The following is a 21,820-nucleotide window of genomic DNA, read 5'->3' on the forward strand; positions in this document are numbered from 1 at the left end:
AACCAATCAGACATTTGAATGATATCTGGGTTCGTTCATAACAATTTTAAAACCAGGGTACATTATCTGGGAGCCTATAAGCTATAAACAGATACAATATTTTATAAATACAAAAGCTATGATTTGTATTTACCTTTCAGTTCATTTACTAACTTTTCCTTCTCTGTTTGGTGGTTTCTCTCTCCTACATCCATAATGTTCTTTGTTCCTGTCATGTAAGAACAAAACTAATCAACCACCTATTAGTGTGGAGGTCCAGATTAGTCAGCCTCTTATTCTTTATTTGAGGACTAATATTTCTAGAGGTAAATCTGGATCTCACTTTGAAGTTCACTGGTCAAATTTTCTTTTTCTTCCTTCACCTGCTCAATACTCCTCTTCATCTCTGGAAAATCAGGATGACAGCAGTATATCAGTACATCTGAATGTCAATATAAATAACAAAAGGTAAGTAATATATTTCCTCCTCAGTACTATTCCCTTTTGTTATTCTATTAGATAAAGTATCTTTCCTTAGCTACTATATGAAGCCCAATGCACTTGCTGTCTTTGGGGAAGAACTGCACCTCGCTCATTTCCATACCTGTTATGAAGTTTGTTAAACTGTAAGATCATAATTTTCGATATGTTCTTACTGTTCTTTAATATATCTGTCAGTGACAAATTGACACATTTATTTCTCTTTATACTACTTTCCTTTTTCCTCATAGACACACACACAAACACACACACACACACACACACACACACACACACACACACACACACACACACACACACACACACACAGTCTCTTTTTGCTGAAGACGTGACCCTTGCCTTGATTCAGTGTGGCTCTCTGAGTGCTCATATGGAGAAACCAATCAGACATTTGAATGATATCTGGGTTCGTTCATAACAATTTTAAAACCAGGGTACATTATCTGGGAGCCTATAAGCTATAAACAGATACAATATTTTATAAATACAAAAGCTATGATTTGTATTTACCTTTCAGTTCATTTACTAACTTTTCCTTCTCTGTTTGGTAGTTTCTCTCTCCTACATCCATAATGTTCTTTGTTCCTGTCATGTAAGAACAAAACTAATCAACCAGCTAGTAGTGTGGAGGTCCAGATTAGTCAGCCTCTTATACTTTATTTGAGGACTAATATTTCTAGAGGTAAATCTGGATCTCACTTTGAAGTTCACTGGTCAGGTTTTTCGTTTCTGCCTGCAGCTGCTCAATACTGCTGTTTCTTTCTGGAAAATAAAGATGATGTCACCATGTTAATATGAATGTCAAATTAATGACAACTAACACTAAATTAACTCCTCAGTCAACACTGTATAATTCCACACTATACATGTCTGCTTATTAAAAAAAATCTTACCTGAGAGAATCTTTTCACTTAAATTGTAACTCCTTAAGATCGTCTTGTAATTATCTAAACTCACATCAGTTTGAAAAGTGACAAGTCTTTTAGTCATTTAGTTTCATTATACGTGCTGGTGTTGGTGTTAAAAATCAGTAATCCCTGTCACCACCTGAAGCCCCTGATTACTCCTGAGCTTTGTTTGAACCAATGAAGGAATGACAAAATTACTAAATTAATAATATACACAAGATTGCATTTCCAGCTCTTATTTCATACTTCATGTGTGAAATAGTTTTGATTAGTGGACTGACTTTGACTTCATCTTGCACTGACCTCTGAAAAAGTTCAACTGCTTCTCAGATTCTTCATGGGACAGCTTTCCAAAACCATCTGAGAAAGAAAAGAAATCTACTGTCTACTTAATTAACAACAAGGAGGGAAAAACAATAACAACATCAGTTCGTAATGGCCCAGCATGTTAACCCAACCATGATCTTAAGCAAGTAAATAATGATAAAAACAATTTATAACAATTAACAACAACAATAATAATTTAGCCAGTGAAAAGGCATACTTTATTATTAATGTATAAGCATTTGATTTGTCACTCACAGAGCACTCCAATGACGAGGGCCACAGAAAGGAGAAGAACACACAGAGAAACCAGCAACAGTCTCTCTATAAGTCTCTCTTTAACCTGTGCAGTGTTAATGACCTTTGACCTTGCCTCTGATGAAGGGTCATCAGTGACATTTGGTCCAGGCTGAAGACCAGCTGCCAGGACCAAAATTAATTTTGGTGAATTATTTAACAAATAAAAGGCATTGAATGTTAGTTAAAGATTTTGAGCTTCTGCCTCCCCTTGTTAGTCACTAAAAATGACTTTTCCTCCATATGTATAAACAAAAAAGACATCCAACAAGCATTTGCCACCCAAGCGTCTGCTGGTGTTTTTAAATAATTTTTAATAAAGTTCTACATGGTCTCGAGCTCAGATCAGCATGACAAACACTGTGGTTGCAGGGATTACAGGAGAAGGGGAAATGGCATACTATTTAGAACCTGTAGACTCTAATAGGTCTACTCTTTTTGAAAAATAGCAGTAATTTCCCCAAGTAGAAATTGTTTAAAATATGTACAGTACTCTAAATATATATAAACCTTCCAGAAACCTAATTAGTGAAAGACAACTGTGCTGCTTCTTCTTAGTTTTTTCCAGATGCTAAGATGCATTTCCTTAAAAACTAAACCATTTCCTCAACTCTATAAGCACAAACCCCAAGATTCACACTAATTCATAGAAACCTGCCCACAATTTCAGTTAAAATCACAGTCCAGTTAAAATCATATTCTCATGCAATTAAATCAAACTCAGATGCCACAACAATACTCATATTTCATATTCATAAATCATATTTAGACTTTCATTACATATTAGGAGGACCAATTCAAAATAGCACTTAATTTTTTTTTAATACAGTCTGCGTATATTTGTTCTGTGAAAATGTATGATGTTCATTCCCTTTGTCATCATCAACAGTCAGTGTGTGTCTAATGGACTGCTGCTCTCAACGTAGTTTAAGTATTTTGCTTTGTTGAGAATGGTGCACACCATTCTCAACAAATAATGAAAGTCACTCTTGTAAGTCGCTCTGGATAAGAGCGTCTGCTAAATGCTGTAAATGTAAATGTAAACACAAACTATTAACAACAAAGCACTAACATGTCATAGCTGTGATCATTGCACTGGTACATGTATATCCAGTGAAAAAGTGCAGATAATGTTCCCCACCTGTAGTGTAGAGGGTTGGCAATCACATATAACAATAGATGGGCTACAGTCTGTACCTGTGCATGTATAAAAGGTACCAACAGGGCACAGGCTAGTGCCCAATAAAGTGGCCAGTGGATGCAGGTGCAAGGTAGATGTTCCTAATGAAGTGGTCAGTGAGTGTGTACATATACATGTATTTACACCAACATGAGCCCTAGATGAAACTAATTACAGAAGTGAAACACAAAATACACATGAGCTGAGATGTATTAATAAACCATTCAAATTCTCATACAGACTCACCTGGATTAGAGAAAGCCACATTTGAGTAGGTGAACTCCTCCTCCTTTGCTGCATCAAATGACAAAGAGAGTCATGGATTAATTCCTAGATTAATTCTCAAGTCATTACATTAGATAGTACCACTTAAGGTGTTTCTTAAAGCTGGTTTATAGTGGACAAAAGCTGTAGATGGTCATTGCACTCACTTCTATTTTGATTTGAGTCAATGATGCGAACTTCAGAGTATATGATGTCATCAGATTTGGAACTCTCTTGTCACATGAACATGAGAGCAATATAAAGAACAGAGAAAAAGAGAGAGAATGAATGAATTTAAAGGCATTTGTGAAATAAACAAGTCTGCAAAAAGCAGTGTAGTGTTTATATAAAAAATATTGGCTGTTGGAAATGTACTGAAAATTTGTAACAAAGTCCATCTTGTATGATGCTTTATGTCATTTCCCCAGACCACAGTGTGTTGGAATTACAACATTTTCCCCAAACCTTTTCAGAATTCATCAACAGCTATTACCAGCAGTATTAGTATTAGCTGTATTGTGTCATATGCAACTTGTCAATCACACTGTACAAAAAGGATATATCAATAACACTGTCTTATGCTTTACCTGATTACTAATCAACAGATTATGACAGAAAAGACAAAGTAAATATGTTCAAACAGAGCTTCAAGCTTTTGTTTCATAGTTTACATTTTTGGGGGGGTTGAATAAACTTTGGGAGAAACTTTTGGGATTGGACCCTTTACATTTTTTTCATCAATTCATCACTTTCACTGTCTCGGTGCGCCTGGCACCAAGACAGAGGGAAACAGCCTCTCACACACACACACACACACACACACACTGCTCGTACCTTCCCCCTTATTTAAATCCCACAGGTACTCTCCTCCGCATTGCTTGTCATTACAGCACCTGGAAAACGTGCCAAGTGAAGCCTGCTCATTCGCGTTGCCGTGCTCCAAGAGCCTTTACTGCCCACGTGTTTGTTTTCCTTTTTCATGTTGTTTCTTGCCAGCACACTGCTGTGTTTATTGTTCCTTTGTTTTATGGTGATTCTCCATACCTGCTGCCATCACATTCACATTTATTTCAATCTAACCTTAACAAGGGTTAAAAATTGTTTTTCCTGTGCTTATAATATTTCTCAAACCTAAACTCCTCTTTCATCAGCTCTTGTCTATGTTCTGTAAATGATATTTGTAAATGTTCTGTATACTGAATATGTTTTGTTTTATATGTCTAGGTTTTCTTTTATTTGCTGAATATGGTAAGCATCTTTGGGTCACTGAAAAGCATCATACAAATATAATGTTTTATTATTAATAATAATTATTTTACTCATTATTAAAAATATAAGTGAATAAAATGAATGGGAAAAATGTGTATTTTTTCAGGATGGGAAGAATCGGTTATTATTAAGGTATTTATTATCAAGAAGGCCGTGTGTTGAGTGGCTCAACTTAGAGATCAACTTAAAGGATCAACTTAAAAGCTAAATATGATAGACACTGTGATTGTGGTCATGTAACTGCAAATTCGAAAAACTAAAACTAAACCATTTCCTCAACACTATAAGCACAAACCCCAAGATTCACACTAATTCATAGAAACCTGCTCACAATTTCAGAATCAAACAGTCCAGTTAAAATCATATTCTCATGCAATTAAAACAAATTCAGATGCCACAACAATACTCATATTTCATATTCATAAATCATATTTAGACTTTCATTACACATTAGGTGGACCAATTCAAAATAGTACTTAATTAAAAAAAAAATACAGTCTGTGTATATTTGTTCTGTGAAAATGTGTGATGCTCATTCCCTTTGTCATCATCAACAGTCAGTGTGTGTCTAATGGACTGCTGCTCTCAGCGTAGTTTAAGTATTTTGCTTTGTTGAGAATGGTGCACATCATTCTCAACAAATAATGTAAGTCACTCTTGTAAGTCGCTCTGGATAAGAGCGTCTGCTAAATGCTGTAAATGTAAATGTAAACACAAACTATTAACAACAAAGCACTAACATGTCATAGCTGTGATCATTGCACTGGTACATGTATATCCAGTGAAAAAGTGCAGATAATGTTCCCCACCTGTAGTGTAGAGGGTTGGCAATCACATATAACAATAGATGGGCTACAGTCTGTACCTGTGCATGTATAAAAGGTACCAACAGGGCACAGGCTAGTGCCCAATAAAGTGGCCAGTGGATGCAGGTGCAAGGTAGATGTTCCTAATGAAGTGGTCAGTGAGAGTGTACATATACATGTATTTACACCAACATGAGCCCTAGATGAAACTAATTACAGAAGTGAAACACAAAATACACATGAGCTGAGATGTATTAATAAACCATTCAAATTCTCATACAGACTCACCTGCATTAGAGAAGGCCACATTTGAGTAGGTGAACTCCTCCTCCTTTGCTGCATCAAATGACAAAGAGAGTCATGGATTAATTCCTAGATTAATTCTCAAGTCATTACATTAGATAGTACCACTTAAGGTGTTTCTTAAAGTTGGTTTATAGTGGACAAAAGCTGTAGATGGTCATTGCACTCACTTCTATTTTGATTTGAGTCAATGATGTGAACTTCAGAGTATATGATGTCATCAGATTTGGAACTCTCTTGTCACATGAACATGAGAGCAATATAAAGAACAGAGAAAAAGAGAGAGAATGAATGAATTTAAAGGCATTTGTGAAATAAACAAGTCTGCAAAAAGCAGTGTAGTGTTTCTATAAAAAATATTGGCTTTTGGAAATGTACTGAGAATTTGTAACAAAGTCCATCTTGTATGATGCTTCATTTCATTTCCCCAGACCACAGTGTGTTGGAATTACAACATCTCCCCCAAACCTTTTCAGAATTCATCAACAGTTATTACCAGCAGTATTAGTATTAGCTGTATTGTGTCATATGCAACTTGTCAATAACACTTTACAAAAAGGATATATCAATAACACTGTCTTATGCTTTACCTGATTACTAATCAACAGATTATGACAGAAAAGACAAAGTAAATATGTTCAAACAGAGCTTTTACATTTTTTTCCATCAATTCCACTGTCTCGGTGTGCCTGGCACCAAGACGGAGTGAAACAGCCACCCACCCACCCACCCACCCACACACACACACACACACACACACACACACACACACTGCTTGTACCTTCCCCCTTATTTAAAGCCCACGGATACTCTCCTCCAGTGCTGCGCATTGCTTGTCATTACAGCACCTGGAAAACGTGCCAAGTGAAGCCTGCTCATTTGCGTTGCTGCTCCAAGAGCCTTTACTGCCCATGTGATTGATTTTCTTTTTCTGCTGCTGTGTTTATTGTTCCTTTGTTTTATGGTGATTCTCCATACCTGCTGCCATCACATTCACATTTATTTCAATCTAACCTTAACAAGGGTTAAAAATTGTTTTTCCTGTGCTTATAATATTTCTCAAACCTTTTTTTATATGTTTTATATGTCTAGGTTTTCTTTTATTTACTGAATATGGTAAGCATCTTTGGGTCACTGAAAAGCATCATACAAATATAATGTTTTATTATTAATAATAATTATTTTACTCATTATTAAAAATATAAGTGAATAAAATGAATGGGAAAAAATGTGTATTGTTTCAAGATGAGAAGAATCAGATATTATTAAGGTATTTATTATCAAGAAGGCCGTATGTTGAGTGGCTCAACTTAGGGATCAACTTAAAGGATCAACTTAAAAGCTAAATATGATAGACACTGTGATTGTGGTCATGCAAATTCAGTTGGGAATACAGCAAATTATTTTTGTTTAAGAAAATGATTATTTATTCTGCACTGTTAAGGATGAAAGGCTGCTAAAAGGCTGCTGAAAGCCCCTCTGTCCTCAGCATTAGATAAAAATATGTTCACAGGGAAATTATATTGCAAACACAGATACTTTTTGCAAGTGTATACAGGATACCACTCAATTTGTTTTGTGTCAGAACTGCCCAGGATAAGCTGTTACGGTGGGGGTTTTATTCCCTCTAAAATCGCATGATCACCTCAAATGGCGAAGCATAGACAATGGAAATGATTCCATGCCACAGAACAGCCTAACCTGTGTAATCCTTCCATTCTGTCACATTTGTTTAATTTTTAAAGTTGTATTAATTACTTCTATTTCTTCTCTCTCTGTCTGTCTGTCTCTGTCTGTCTGTCTCTCTCTCTCTCTCTCTCTCTCTCTCTCTCTCTCACACACACACACACACACACACACACACACACACACACACAAAACTCTCGAATTGGGACATTTTAGAACTATGTTTGAACTTTTGGTTAATTCCTGAAACTAACCTACACTTATGGCCAAAAGTTTTGAGACTGACACAAATATCAGTTTTCACAATCAAACCCACTTTTGGTTTGGAGTGGGTTTGTTCAAATTTATCCTAAAAACACTGCCAGGAACAAGGAATGGTATCAAAACATCCTCCAAGACCAACTCCTCTCAATGATCCAGGAGCAATTTGGTGATGAACAATGCTTTTTACTGCATGATGGAGCACCATGTGACAAGGCAAAAGTGATAACCAAGTGGCTTGGTGAACAAAACATTGAAATTTTGGGTCCATGGCCAGGAAACTCCCCAGATCTCAATCCCATTGAGAACCTATGGTCAATCCTCAAAAGAGGGTGGACAAACAAAAACACAGAAACTGTGACGAAATCCAAGCACTGATTAGACAAGAATGGATTGCCATTGATCAAGATTTGCCCAGAAGCTGATATCCAGCATGCCAAGGCGAATTGCAGAAGACTTAAAAATAGAAGGGTCAACACTGTAAATATTATGCTTAAAGTGGATGTATTTGTCAATGAAAAGTAAAAAAAAAAACGTATGAAATGCTTATAGTTGTACTTTACTACACCATATGTATGGTGTATGGTGTCAGATCCTCTGACAAAAGGATCTAAAAAAAACTGAGGCAGTAAACGTTGTAAAACCAAACTTTGTGTAAATCGCAAAACTTTTGGCCACAATTCTATTTCTGTGCAGATGGCGTTTTGTTATTCAGCCTTTTGTCCTTTTCTCTGTTGATATATTTTTCTTTCCTTTTGTTTTATTCATGTTTTGGTTTGCCTTAGTGTGTCCCTCATGCTACGCATCTGTTTTAGTCGTAATTTTAGCCTCCTGTGTTGTTTGTTAATTCTCTTGCTGTTTATACAGAACTGCATTTGCATCCTACCTCTCTCCTTGTCCCTGCTAAACGTTACAATGTGTGAATTAAAGGTTGAAGCAGCAGATTTCAGTGGCGCGTTAACACTCTAAAGTATCGGTTATCTACGATAACATGACATTTGAATTAAAACCACTGGTGCGTAAAGGGGTTCAAAACGTATGTGCCTCATAACTCCTATTTTCGAGTGTCCCATTACTATCAATACCAAAAAAACCAAAAAAGAAATTTGCAGACTAAGCACCTTAGAAATACAATCAGTAGCAAAACTCAATAAACTACAGTAACTACACAACCCATACAACGTTCTCATTTCTGTTCTGTAACAGACAAACATAAAATATGCGTCTTACCATCAGAAAATTCACCATCTCCAGTTGCCCTCGTCACATGCTTCTTAATGTTCTTGTTGGAATAGATGGCCTCCATTGATGCTCTGATTTTATAACCCGTTAACCTGCTTTAGAAAGATGGACTGTTGAAGGACTGTACTGTATGCAGCACTTTCTCTCACACAGTTCTGATTCTGATACAGCAACACTTCTTAGTAATTCTTAACTTCTGTATAAGATCTTGTGAGAGATATGACCTGTAAATGCACATGCAAATCTTTTTTCAGTTCTTTCATTTTTTGTTCTTTTTTAATGATCTCTAGTTCCTCTCTCACAAATAACTGCTAAGACAAAAAGAAAAACAAATACATTTCAATTTCTTAAATCTAATCCAGAGTGACTTACATATATTACATATCATGTATATTACATATATTGTCAAGTGGTTTAGCCTTTTTTCATGCTGCAGCCTGTTGCTCTGAATATTTCTCAGTATCTGGTTCATTCAAGTTTCAAGTTTCAAGTTTCAAGTTTGGTTTATTTGTCACATACATAGTCATACACAGTACAACACGCAGTGAAATGGCCTCCGTTCTTCATCTGTGCAGTTGACCAACATGGTCAGGCCTCTGAGGGGGCGCTTAGCTTTCTACTGAGAGTTTGCAGTGCTGTGATTAGACTGGCATGGTCACTAATATGGAGACACTCACCTTCAGCTTCACTAGGTGTCTAGAGTTGATTAATGTAAAGCTGTTTTGAGAACTTGCCTGTTGTGAAAGTCCTCTATTAATAAACTCTCATTGAATTAATGTGTTCATTCATCCAGCAATTCCGGAGAGCTGAGGAGCTCTGCTTACTCTCTTGCTCTGCCATGCAATGTTTAGCATTAGCATTTCCTGAAACTCTAACCTCAGACTCAAAATTACATCTCAGAATACCACAGGAGTGGCACATCTTGTCACTGTGATATTTCACTTCCTATATTCTCATGAAATGTGAACTCTGAAAGTAAAATTTGCAAATTGCTTAATGCAGCTGCAGTGACAAAATTGTCATTTAACTTTCACATGGTAAAAACATTCTGTACTTTTTTCAACTGGTGTAACAGGGTTAGCATTATAAAGTTGTTAAAGTTAAGTGTTACATTGCTTTTGTTAAAATGATTAAAATTGATTTGAAATTCTAGAATAAAATTATTAAAATTGAGTTAATTTCATTATCTTAAAACAGTAAAAACTGGTTACAGGGAGCCTCTCATTTAATGACGTCATTGCAGTCTGAGTTCCTTGGGATTGCTGTACTGCTCAGAGCTGTATCACCCAAAGCATTGTTTCTGACCATGGTTTAAATATATCACTCTTAAAATACATATGAACTTCATACAAGTATGGCACCTGACCACATTTGCTTTTCTAATGTGGCTAACACTCGCTAACCTACAATAGCAATCTGTGAGAGTGTGTTTCTCCACATTTGCCATGGTAGCTTAGCCAAATAATCTACAAATTTCTAGTATATTATATATAAATAAATATTATAAATATATATACATTTCTAGTATATACTCCCTTTCCACTCATTTATCTGGACAATATTTATTATTTAATTCGCATCCGTTTCCCTGACCCGTATATATTTTATGTATCTCTCCTACAGGCATAGCAGCCACCAGAGGCATTTCACTGCCAGTTATACTGTGTAGGACTATGTATGTGACAAATAAACTTTGAACTTTGAACTGTTTCCTAATTTTCTTGCTTTTGCATGCCACATCACAGAATAACTGAGCCATTCAGGGATGCAGTGAATCTCGCTAAAGGGGATGATCATGGGAACCCAGTTCTTGATGAACCTGCCTGACGACATGGAGCTCTGGTCACAGGTTTCACCATACCCTGTGCCCAGGACCACCTGCCCTGTACCACCAACAAGTCCTGGGTCAGGCAGCACGACAAGTGCTGACCCCTACTTGAGTCATGCTTTACTGTGGAACTGGCAACACTAAGTAGCCTTTGTCTACTTAGACCAGGACGTCACTCACTGTCTCTGTATTTGTGGCTCAATCAGAGAATTTATATGTGTGGCTAAATAACAGTGCTATGCATGTCTGTAAGTTGATGCAATAAATCAAAATACAAATAATGAAGGATTCGTCTTCTTATGCAATCAATATTTTCATGAATGCCATCTTTTCTGGTGAGGTAATTTTTTGTAGTTTTCTAGCTGAGAAATGTCTGGCTTTTGCTGGATCAGTCTATTCCAGTAAAACTCTTCCCAATGCAGAAATGGAAGTGGAAAGCAAGATGCACAGATTAATCAAGCCGTGTCTCTCTCTAATTCTGCAGTGAAAATCTGAGAAATAAAGTTATATCTTCACTACTGGAAGATGATCTCACCAGAGAGCTGATTGACCAAACTGGTCCACCTTTTCTTTTTCTAGGCTTTCATTGTCTCTGAATGTCCTGGATGTCTGAAGGTTAGTTTATTTGGTCTACTGTGACAATGGAAGAAGATAAATAATAATAATAAAATAAAATAATAATAAAAAAACATTTTTAAGTTAAGTACTTTTAACTTTGTAAGAATTATACATTTGAAGGTTAAATTGTCATCTGTCCCATGTGGTTTAGTTTTTGTTCCATTTTCTTGTGAGGTCTCTGTGCTCCCTGTCCTTAACGTTCCTCACCTATGTCTTGTTTAGCCCATGTTAAACTGTGCATTTTTACTCCACATGCTTCATTTAATGTTTGTGGAATCATTATTAAAGTAAGAGTTAGTAAATTAGTAAGGTAAGGTAACTGAAGTAAATTAGTCTGTTTGAATGACACCTGTTTTGCAGTTTCCAGGCATTCTTTACATCTGGTATAACTTAATAATCTGATATAACCTCCAAGCTTCTTTCTGAATTTCTCCATCTTTGTAAGGGCACTCTTGCCACACACTCCTATTTTAGATGTTATTCAGTGTAAATGAACAAAAGAACACAATAGAAGCAAGTGTCAGAGATATTAGGGGACATTATTTCATCAAACATTGAAACTCAATAAAACCTAGGCACAATCATCAGTGTGGGCTAATGCCAAAATAATAAACAAAATAATGAACGGGATGGCATCCACCACTACACCTCTAGCACCTGGGTCCTCTTTTGTAATCACATAAACTTTGTATAATAACCACGAAACTGCTCATTACACCTCCATGACTTAACAGACTGAGACTGTACAAATTACACAAAGTCTACGGAGGTACAGGATCAGAACACCAGTACACAGTACGAGGATGCCCAAGGCCTTCACTGCTGATGACATCTCCCAGAGTCAATGAAATAGCAAGTCACCGGTATGGCCTACAAATCAGCACTTCCATCTACTTCCCTGAAATAGCCAGTGTGATGCAAGCCTGCTTTCACAGGGCACTGTGCTGAGAGAGAGCGAGAGAACAAGCAATACGTACAGGGATGTAACAATAACTACAGTGAACATGTTTACTTACATGCTATGAAGACATAATGAGTTACAGGTAAGTTAGCTAAAATGGTGCCATTTTAGAAAAAAGCAGGTGAAAAAGGAACAGAAATCAGTGACACTCATCACATGTATAAAGAAAAATGATGATCAAGTCTCTAAAAACCACTGTATTAGTGAAGTGACTGTCTTTAACAGTCAGGATGATCTTAACGATTCAAAGCTTTCAGAACACACCCATTTTTAACAAGACCCACCCTGAGTAAATTTCACACATCTTCTGACCCACAGCTTGCTTCTCCAGACCACAGTGTGCTCACATGACTGAGGAAGGGGAAACAGTCTTCATAATTCTCTGATATTAGGCTACAGAGTCTAATGGATCACTAACACTTGTTCAAAAGCATGCTCTACACTTCCCAAACAATTTACCATTTAGCACATCACTTTAAAATAATGTTTGATGTGATTATTTCCATTTCTTGAAAACAATCTGCTGAATGTATCGTCATGCATATTTTAGGACACCAGGTGACACTATGCAACTTTCCAATCGTCTAACACACTGCGAGGATTTTGTTGCAGAAGTAGAAAAATTAGAAAGTCTTCATTTATATGCCTTTGGAGGGTCTCCCTCAATTCCCAATTTACCTTGTGAGATCTTTCTCAGAAAAGCAGATTGTTAGAAAGTGCTTGATGGAGAGTGCTCTGTCAAGCTGTTCTCTTGCTCCTCATCCAGTCAGAGTGGCCTCAAAAGAGTGAGAGAAAAGTGTTCTTAGTACCTCTACCCTGAAAATACAATTGTTTTTAAAACATCTCATCAGTTAAATAATGTAACAGTGCCAGCTACAATACTGCCCTTACAATAACATTCTTGAATACAGTACATTGATTTACAGGGAAAGGAAAGATTTTATTCAATTACAAAGACATCACTGATATCACTGTTTACATTTGCCTTTGTTCAGGACATACACACACGTAGTAAACATATACAGTGCTGTTTAAATTATAAAAGGGTTTATCTGAATTTAATCTATCATAATATTTCATAATTATGGGATGCTAAAATATATTTTTATACACTCTCTGCAGATCATGATGTTTATTATTTACAACTGTAATAATTATAATTTAGCAAAAGTAAATTAGACCTGTATGATACCTGTAAGATAAAACACTCTGGATGAAGCTTTACCTTGAATAAACCTCCACTTTGTCTCAAAGTTGTGAGTAAATACAAACAAACTCTAGAACTAATGAACAAATCAATGTTTCACTTTACAGTGCTCTAATTTCACAGCATCTCTGCATTAGCACCAATAACATGAAGTGTTACAGTAGCAATCTAATGCATTTCAGTACTACCCAGTATTTCTTAAAGCATCCTTTTCATCTTGAGACTGAAACTACTAATGAGCTAAAGATGCCTTCTTGCATCATCAATAAGCCCAAACTCATTGATGACCATATGGTTTCTCTCAACACAGATATGAACATGAAGCAATGCCTGAATACTTAAGCAAACAAATATATAAGCATGACACAAATGAATACAAAGAAAATTCATCCTGAGATTTCAATTCCCTACATCTTATGTTATTGCCATAATTAACATCTCTACTATCTCTATGTTTTACATTCCTGCTTTGGCCTCACAGACACGCTTGTGTTTCCTGTTATCTTCGTTACAGAATGCATCCAGTAAACCATAACTGGCAGAGCTGAGCTCCATTACAGCACAGTCTTCTCCTTCACGGCTGAGCATTTTGAGCTCCTTTCCAGTCATCAGGCTCATTTCCAGCCCAGTACCTGGTTGTCAAGGGAACAAAATAAACAAATCACTATTACAACTGTGTGCCATTTTGTTAACAGCATGTAAACTAAATGTGTGGAGATCTACCATGATATGATCATGTGACCTCAAAATGAACAGGACAGTGGTGTCTGTCATGGACCAACCTCGATAACTGACTGAGTTTTGTGCCATCTAACCAGTGCCATTCTCCCTCCACCACAGCATCAGTCAGACCAATCCAGTAGAATTCCGCACCAGAACCAGGCTTTGATCTTTTTAAGAAATCCTTTAATGAAAAATATTGTGATTATAATCTGTAAGACATTCAGATGAACAGGACAATAAGGACATAACTGTTCTGCATTTCAGTGAGTATTTTAGTGTCACAGCTATCACATTCAGACATCATCATACCTGCTCCCCTGAACTGCTGACAATCACCAAATGTCCTCCCGCAGCAACACAAGCATCCCGACTGGCAGTCCAGGTCTCCTCATCAGTAGAGAAGTAGTAACACTTCCCACTGAAGAACTTCCAACCCCGAGCACAGTGGTCTGATTTCATCTTCAGAGCTGCAGCATTGTGATTGCAAAACATTAATACACTGCTCAGAGACAAGGCTGAAGAGATCAGGTTATGATACTCAATATAGAATCTGATAAATACACAAAATACTGTTTACTTTAAAATATCACATAGTGATAAACTAAAGGACATTGAGGTCAGGCATACAAGCATACAAACCAAAATAAATTAACCTTAAATTTTGCCTGCCACTATTCACAGTAGAATTCTATTTGAAAGAATAATGAAACTGAAAATATTCTTTGCCAAATTAGTAGGTGGCCCCAAGTGTTGACTATGTAAATGATAGCTATACTACAGTGGATGTTCTTGTGTAGGCTGCATCACTTAAGATGAATAAATTCAGAGGGAAGATCTTGTATCTGAAGTGTGTTTAACAGCCCTCACTGATTCATCTGCCCTATCTGCTCTACTACAGGGAAACTGGAGTATTAACATCACAACTTACAAACATGGAGAGGCAGTGTGAGCACACATACAAAGACAGTGAGTGAGTGCTTGGTCCATGTACGGTGGTAAATGGACCAAGCACTCACTCACTGTCTTTGTATGTGTGCTCACATGGACCAAGCACTCACTCACTGTCTTTGTATGTGTGCTCACACTGCCTCTCCATGTTTGTAAGTTGTGATGTATTAAAACACAAGTATTGAAGGATTCTTCTTGGTATACAATCAATTATTTTTATGAAGGCCATTGCTTATACTGAAATTTTTTTTTTTAGTTCAGACTGAAACTAGATAGATCTCACTTTGAGACTATATATAAACACAAGTACTGTACTTTACAAATACAAACATCGAGCTCTGATTCAAGATGATTTGTATTTACCTTTCAGTTCATTTGCTAACTTTTCCTTCTCTGTTTGGTAGTTTCTCTTTCCCTCATCCACAGTGTTGTTTGTTGCTGTCATGCAAGAACAAAACTATCAACCTACTAGTGTGAAGGTTTAGATTAGTCAGCCACCTATTCTGTTTTTGATGTTTAATATTTCTAGAGGTAAATCTAGATCTCACTTTGAAATTTACTGGTCAGGTTTTCCTTTGCTTCCTGCGGCTGTGTATTAATCAATAAAACCAAACTTTGTACGTTTAACTCTTCAACACAGATACTTAAAGCACCTGTTGAATGACAAATTTGAAGGGCAAGGGATATGAGGTAAAACTAACAAGTATACCAGTAAAACAAGCATAAGCGACACATGACATCAGCAGTTTAACATCTCATTGTATCAGGTCCTCCTCTATTTCAGTGAAACTGCATACAGGCCTCTTTCTGAAAGGTCAGTCTATTCACCAACTATACACAGGCTGACCCAGAACTTACACCATGTCTGCATGTGTGTGTGTGTGTGTGTGTGTGTGTGTGTGTATATATGCATCATGAAGCCTTTGCAGATCTCACATTTTTGGGATATGTATCATTGTGGTTCAATGTTTGTATAGGAGTAAAGTCGTCGCCAAAAGTTGAGACTGAAATTTTGGTTTTCAAAAGTCGACTGCTTCAGTTTTTTTAGATCCTTTTGTCAGATGTTTATATGGTATATTGTACAATTATAAGCATTTCATAAGTTTTTTCATAACTTTTTGACAAATACATCAAGTTTAAGCAAAGCCTTAATATTTACTGTGTTGGTCCTTCTCTCTTAAGACTACTGCAATTTGACATGCTGAATATCAGATTCTGGGCAAAATCTTGACAACCCATTCTTGCTGTGACAGTGTCAGTACAGCCCAGTAGCCTTTTCTTGCCCAGACATAGAGCACCCTCACCTCAATACTAATTGACAACACCTGTCTTTTGTTTCAGTTTCTTTTAATACCTCCCAGTTCCCATAGCATACTCGAAGTATTTTATCCTCATGCATACCAAGCCTTACTTGTTCCTGATGTAATTACTCACTACAGGTGTAGGTGTGAATTGAGGGGTGGACTCAGCACTTATTGAACTGACCTAAATTTGGATGACTCTGCTATAGACATATGTAATCAACATCTGGGAAGGCTTTGTTTTTGCTCTCAGTCAGTTCTACATCTCAACTGCTGGACTTCATGAAATCATCTAAATATATTCTCATATTATCTCAATCTCATACATCCACAAATCAAGGATCTGAAATGTGTCTCAATTCCTGTCCACATATCCTACATATCTCCTCAATGCCATCATAGACGTAGCAATTGCAGCAACCTCACTTACTTGCAACGTTCAGCACCATCACAGGTCATGGTGGCAGGAGGGCTCTGAAACGGCCAATCTGCTGTCCAGAAGGCTGACTTCATCTCAGGACTAGCATCCTTCCACTCCCTACACTTCCTGGCTCTAACAAACATGGATCACCCCTGAGAACTTGCGACTTCGGCTGCTCTGTCCTCTGCCTTTCCATTCACCCATTCTCTGAGGTGTCTCAGCAGGGTTGGTGGCACAGGTTTACTATTGTCTCGAGAGTGGTGTTCCACTCCACTTTCCTTCTCTACTCTTTCCATCTCCTCTTTTGAATTTCATGCCATTACAGTCCCTTTCCCCACCAAACTTCTTATCATTGTCATCTACCCCCCTCCAGGTTCTCTAGATCACTTAATTGATGAGCTTGACATCTTCTTGAGTCAATTCCCCATTGAAGCAAAACCACTCAATCTCCTTGGGGACTTCAACCTTCCCTCTGCATCCCACCCTGAATTCTTCTGCTGTTGACAGCATTCAACCTCACCCTCAACCACTCTCCTCTACCTGCTTTATGAGACAATGTTCTAGACCTGATCTTCACCCGCACCACTACCACATCGGACATCGCAGCCTTCTGGACACCTCTCGCACCATCACTTTTTATCCTTCTCTCTCTCCCTTCCGTCTCTTTCCATCCAGTCCTCCCCAATGTGTTCCTCCTCCTTCCGTCGCACTTCATAACTCCCTCTTCTCTTACTTCTACTATTTTGTCCACCCTTCCTCACCCTGACTTTCTTCTCCCTCTTTGGATACAGTTACTAATTCTTTCATTTCTACACTCTCCTCATCAAAGAATCTTCTGTGCCCTCTCTCCTCTAGACCTGCTAAATCCTCGCCACCTGCCTCCTGGCTAACAAACACTTCGCAGCCACAGTAGAGAACTAAGAACTGCAGAGGGGCAATGGAGTAAATCTCACCTAGATTCAGACCTCAGCTCATACCAGTCTCTCCTTTCCAAGCTCTCACTGGAAGTAACATCTGCAAAGTCATCCTACTACAGAGAAATTCGAACTATTAGCATCTGATCCACATAATCTCTTCACTTTTTTCTTATCTCCTGAATCCCCCCCTCCCCCTCACCTCTTACTCCAGAGTATTTCATCACCTTCGAGGAGAAGGTTGCAGCAATCCACCAGTCCTTTTCCTTGGTTTCCTCTCCTCCAACCAATGTGCATTCTCCAACATCCAACTCTGACTTCTTTTTCTAGTCTCCACAGATGAAATTCTTCAACTCCTGACTTCCAGCAATCCAACTACATGTCCACTGGATCCAATTCTGTTCCAGACACTCTATTCCAGACAATCGCAAGAGATCTGCTACCTTTTATCTCTGCCATCCTCAACAACTCCTTATTTTCTGGATACATGCCAACTGCATTCAAAACTGCCAGGGTGGTACCAATCCTCAAGAAGGCCACACACACGACAGCTCCAACGTTACCAACTACAGACCGGTATCACTTCCATCTTTCCTCTCAAAAGCCCTTGAACAAGCAGTTTATAATCAATTGTCCCTTTTCCTCACTCATAACCAGCTGCATGATCCTAATCAGTCTGGCTACAAACTACATTCTACAGAAACAGCCCTCATAGCAGTGAAAGATTTCATGCTGCTAAAGCTGCCAAACTGTCATCTGTTTTGATTCTTCGAGACCTTTCAGCAGCCTTTGACACAGTGAACCACAACATTCTTCTTTCTGTTCTCTCCAGGCTGGGTGTGACTGGCTCTGCTTGGAGATGCTTTCCAGATCCACATCCAAACGGTGTAGACTCTCCACTGGTGTTCCACAGGGCTCAGTATTAGGCCCCCTTCTCTTCGTATATTCATTCTCTTGGTGATGTAATATCTTCTCATGGTTTCTCCTACCACTGCTATGCTGATGACACTCAATTACTTCTTTCTTTTCCACCCTCTGACACGCAGGTCTTGAGATGTATCTCTGCATGCTTGACTGACATCACATCATGGATGACAGCCCACCACTTGAAGCTCAACACCAGTAAAACTGAGCTTCTGTTCATCCCAGGCACTCCCAACCCTTACCATGACCTTAGTTTCCTTCAAGAATTCCCTGGTATCACCATCCGAAGTTTTCCATAGCCTGGGCATAACTTTGGACAACCAGTTGTCATTCTCAACTAATGTTTCTAATCTAACCCGGTCTTGCAGATTTCTCCTTTGTGACATATAAAGGATTCGGCCCTTTCTGTCACAGGAAGCTACTCAGGTGCTTGTGCAGTCTCTTGTGATCTCAAAGCTAGACTACTGCAACTTGCTGGTCTTCCTCTAAGAGCCATCAAACCTCTACAACTTGTCCAGAATGCAGCAGCATTACTGGTCTTCAATCTTCTGAAGTTTGCACGTTACTCCACTGCTGCACTCCCTTCATTGGTTCCAAGTAGCTGCATGCATCAGATTTACAACCTTAATGCTTGCCTACAAAGCTAAAAATGGACCAGCCCCTTTTTCTGGACAGAAAGTGAACTCCCACTTTCTGTCCAGACAGCAGAGTCCCTTGCAGTCTTCAAATGCAGACTGAAGACCCATCTATTTGCAGAATATTTAAAGGACAACTGACACTGCTCCCATGTTGACTGACTAATTTAATACTTATTGTAGGGTATTGTTTCTGTTTAACAAACTCTAGAACTTATTGTTTATTGCACTTATCATTGTTTAAGATGGACCTTATGTATTTTGTACTTCTAGGTATCAGCATTCATCCCAGTATTCTACAGTATTCTAGTTCATTGGTATGTTGGACCCTATGCTACTGTACTAGGATATTCTATAATAAATAACAGTAAATAACAAAGCACTTTTGTAAGTCGCTCTGGATAAGAGCGTCTGCTAAATGCCATAAATGTAAATGATCGCACTCATCTCATGGTAGCACCTCATGTCCATATGTCCCAAACAGTCTGACGGGGGCTTCATCAGAAAAAATCTTTACCCCAGTCCTCTGCAGCCCAATCCCTATACTTCCTGCAGAAAGTCTATCTGTACTTGATGTTTTTTTGGCAAGAAGTGGCTTCTTTGCTGCCCTTCTTCACTCCAAGCTATCCTCCAAAAGCCTTTGCCTCACTGTGCCTGCAGATGCACTCACAACTGCCATTCCTGAGCAAGCTCTGAACTGGTGGTGAGCCGATCTCATAGTTGCACCCTCTTTAGGAGACAGTCCTGGCAATTGCTTGACTTTCTTGGGCACCCTAAAACCTTCTTCATTGCAATCGAAACTCTTTCCTTGAAGTTCTTGATGATTCAATAAATGATTGATTTACGTGCTATCCTAAAAGCAGCAATGTCCTTGCCTGTGAAGTCCTCTTGATGCAATGCAATGATGACTGCACGTGTTCCCTTGGAGGTAACCATGGTTACCAGAAGAAAACTTCAAGCACCACCACCCTTTTAAAGCAATCATTCTGCTCTTCTAATCAGCATGACACAGTAATATCAGTTGCCTTGTCCTTGTTAACACTTTCTCCTGAGCTAATGAGAAGATCACTGAATTTATGTTAGCAGGTCAATTTGTGGCAGGGCTGAAATGCAGTGGCTGGAATACAGTAATTTTTGTGATTAAGTTAATTTTCATGGCAAGGAATGACTGCAATTATTTGCAGTTTATCTGATCACTCTTCACAATCTAAATTTAATGCAAACTGCCACCATAAAAATTGAAGCGGCCAACTTTGTGAAAACCAAAATTTGTGCTAGTCTCAACTTATGGCCCTGACTGTACATGTATGGGTGTGTGCATTGTGATGCTTCTGTATATCAAATTATTGGTGTGATGGTGGCAGGGAAGGAGTGAGACAAGAGTGTATAATTGGAGTCTCTTAGTTCTTCATAAAGAATGAAAAAAGCACAGTGCAGAGCTGCTAGAATACACAGAAGAAAACACAGACTAAAGCAAAAAGCACTGGCAGTAAAGCTCAAGGCATGTAGGCACAGCAGAGTTTGGCAGCACAGTAGATCGCTGGCAGTAAATGCTCAGGACATCAGCAACACAGGAGTGAGGAATAACAGCACTGGATGACTGATCCTGTGGCAGCACTGGACAAATGTTCCTATAGGCTGAAATCAGAGGGAGACACAAAATGGGCAAAAGAGGCACAAATGCAAGTGGTCAGTAATCAGGAGATTAAAGGTGGGGCAGGTGTGTTGTGTAACCGTCCGTGTGTCCCTTGGACTGGGTGCCTGGCACAACGTGAAAGTTGGTAAATGTGAAAAATGCTTCTTTTTTGTTAAAAGAATATTCCAACTTTGCCTTTAATAGATATATAAAATAACTTTCATAAAAAGTTTTGTTTCTCTTGTATGTCATGCTTTTTTTTTTTTTTTTTACATTAAGATGATATTTTGCCTTGAGAAGTCCAAGTTGAAGTCCTTGCCAGGTCCAAAACTACACAAGCTGTTAGGCTACCTCATTAGTATGTCTTATTGGTAGACAGAAAGATCCTTGTTCTTCCGCTCCAAGTGCAACATATTTGTCACACCCCCTGCTACACTTCCTGGTGGGTTGCATCATTCTGCCTCACTAGTCTATTAATTACAAGCCACACCTCCTCATACACCTGAAGGACATTACCTGCTCCCTTTGCTGCCAAAGTCTTTTGTGGTAAGTCCTGTTGTGAAGTCTCTTGTGCCTTAGCTGAGTTTCTGAGCCAGTTTTCTCTAGTGTTAGTTGCTGTTTGTAATTTTTCCATTTTGGACTATTTTTTGACTGTCTTTTGCCTGCCTCTGAACGCCATGTTTA

The sequence above is a fragment of the Electrophorus electricus genome, chromosome 19 (assembly GCF_013358815.1).
Source record: "Electrophorus electricus isolate fEleEle1 chromosome 19, fEleEle1.pri, whole genome shotgun sequence".
Lineage (NCBI taxonomy): Eukaryota > Metazoa > Chordata > Actinopteri > Gymnotiformes > Gymnotidae > Electrophorus > Electrophorus electricus.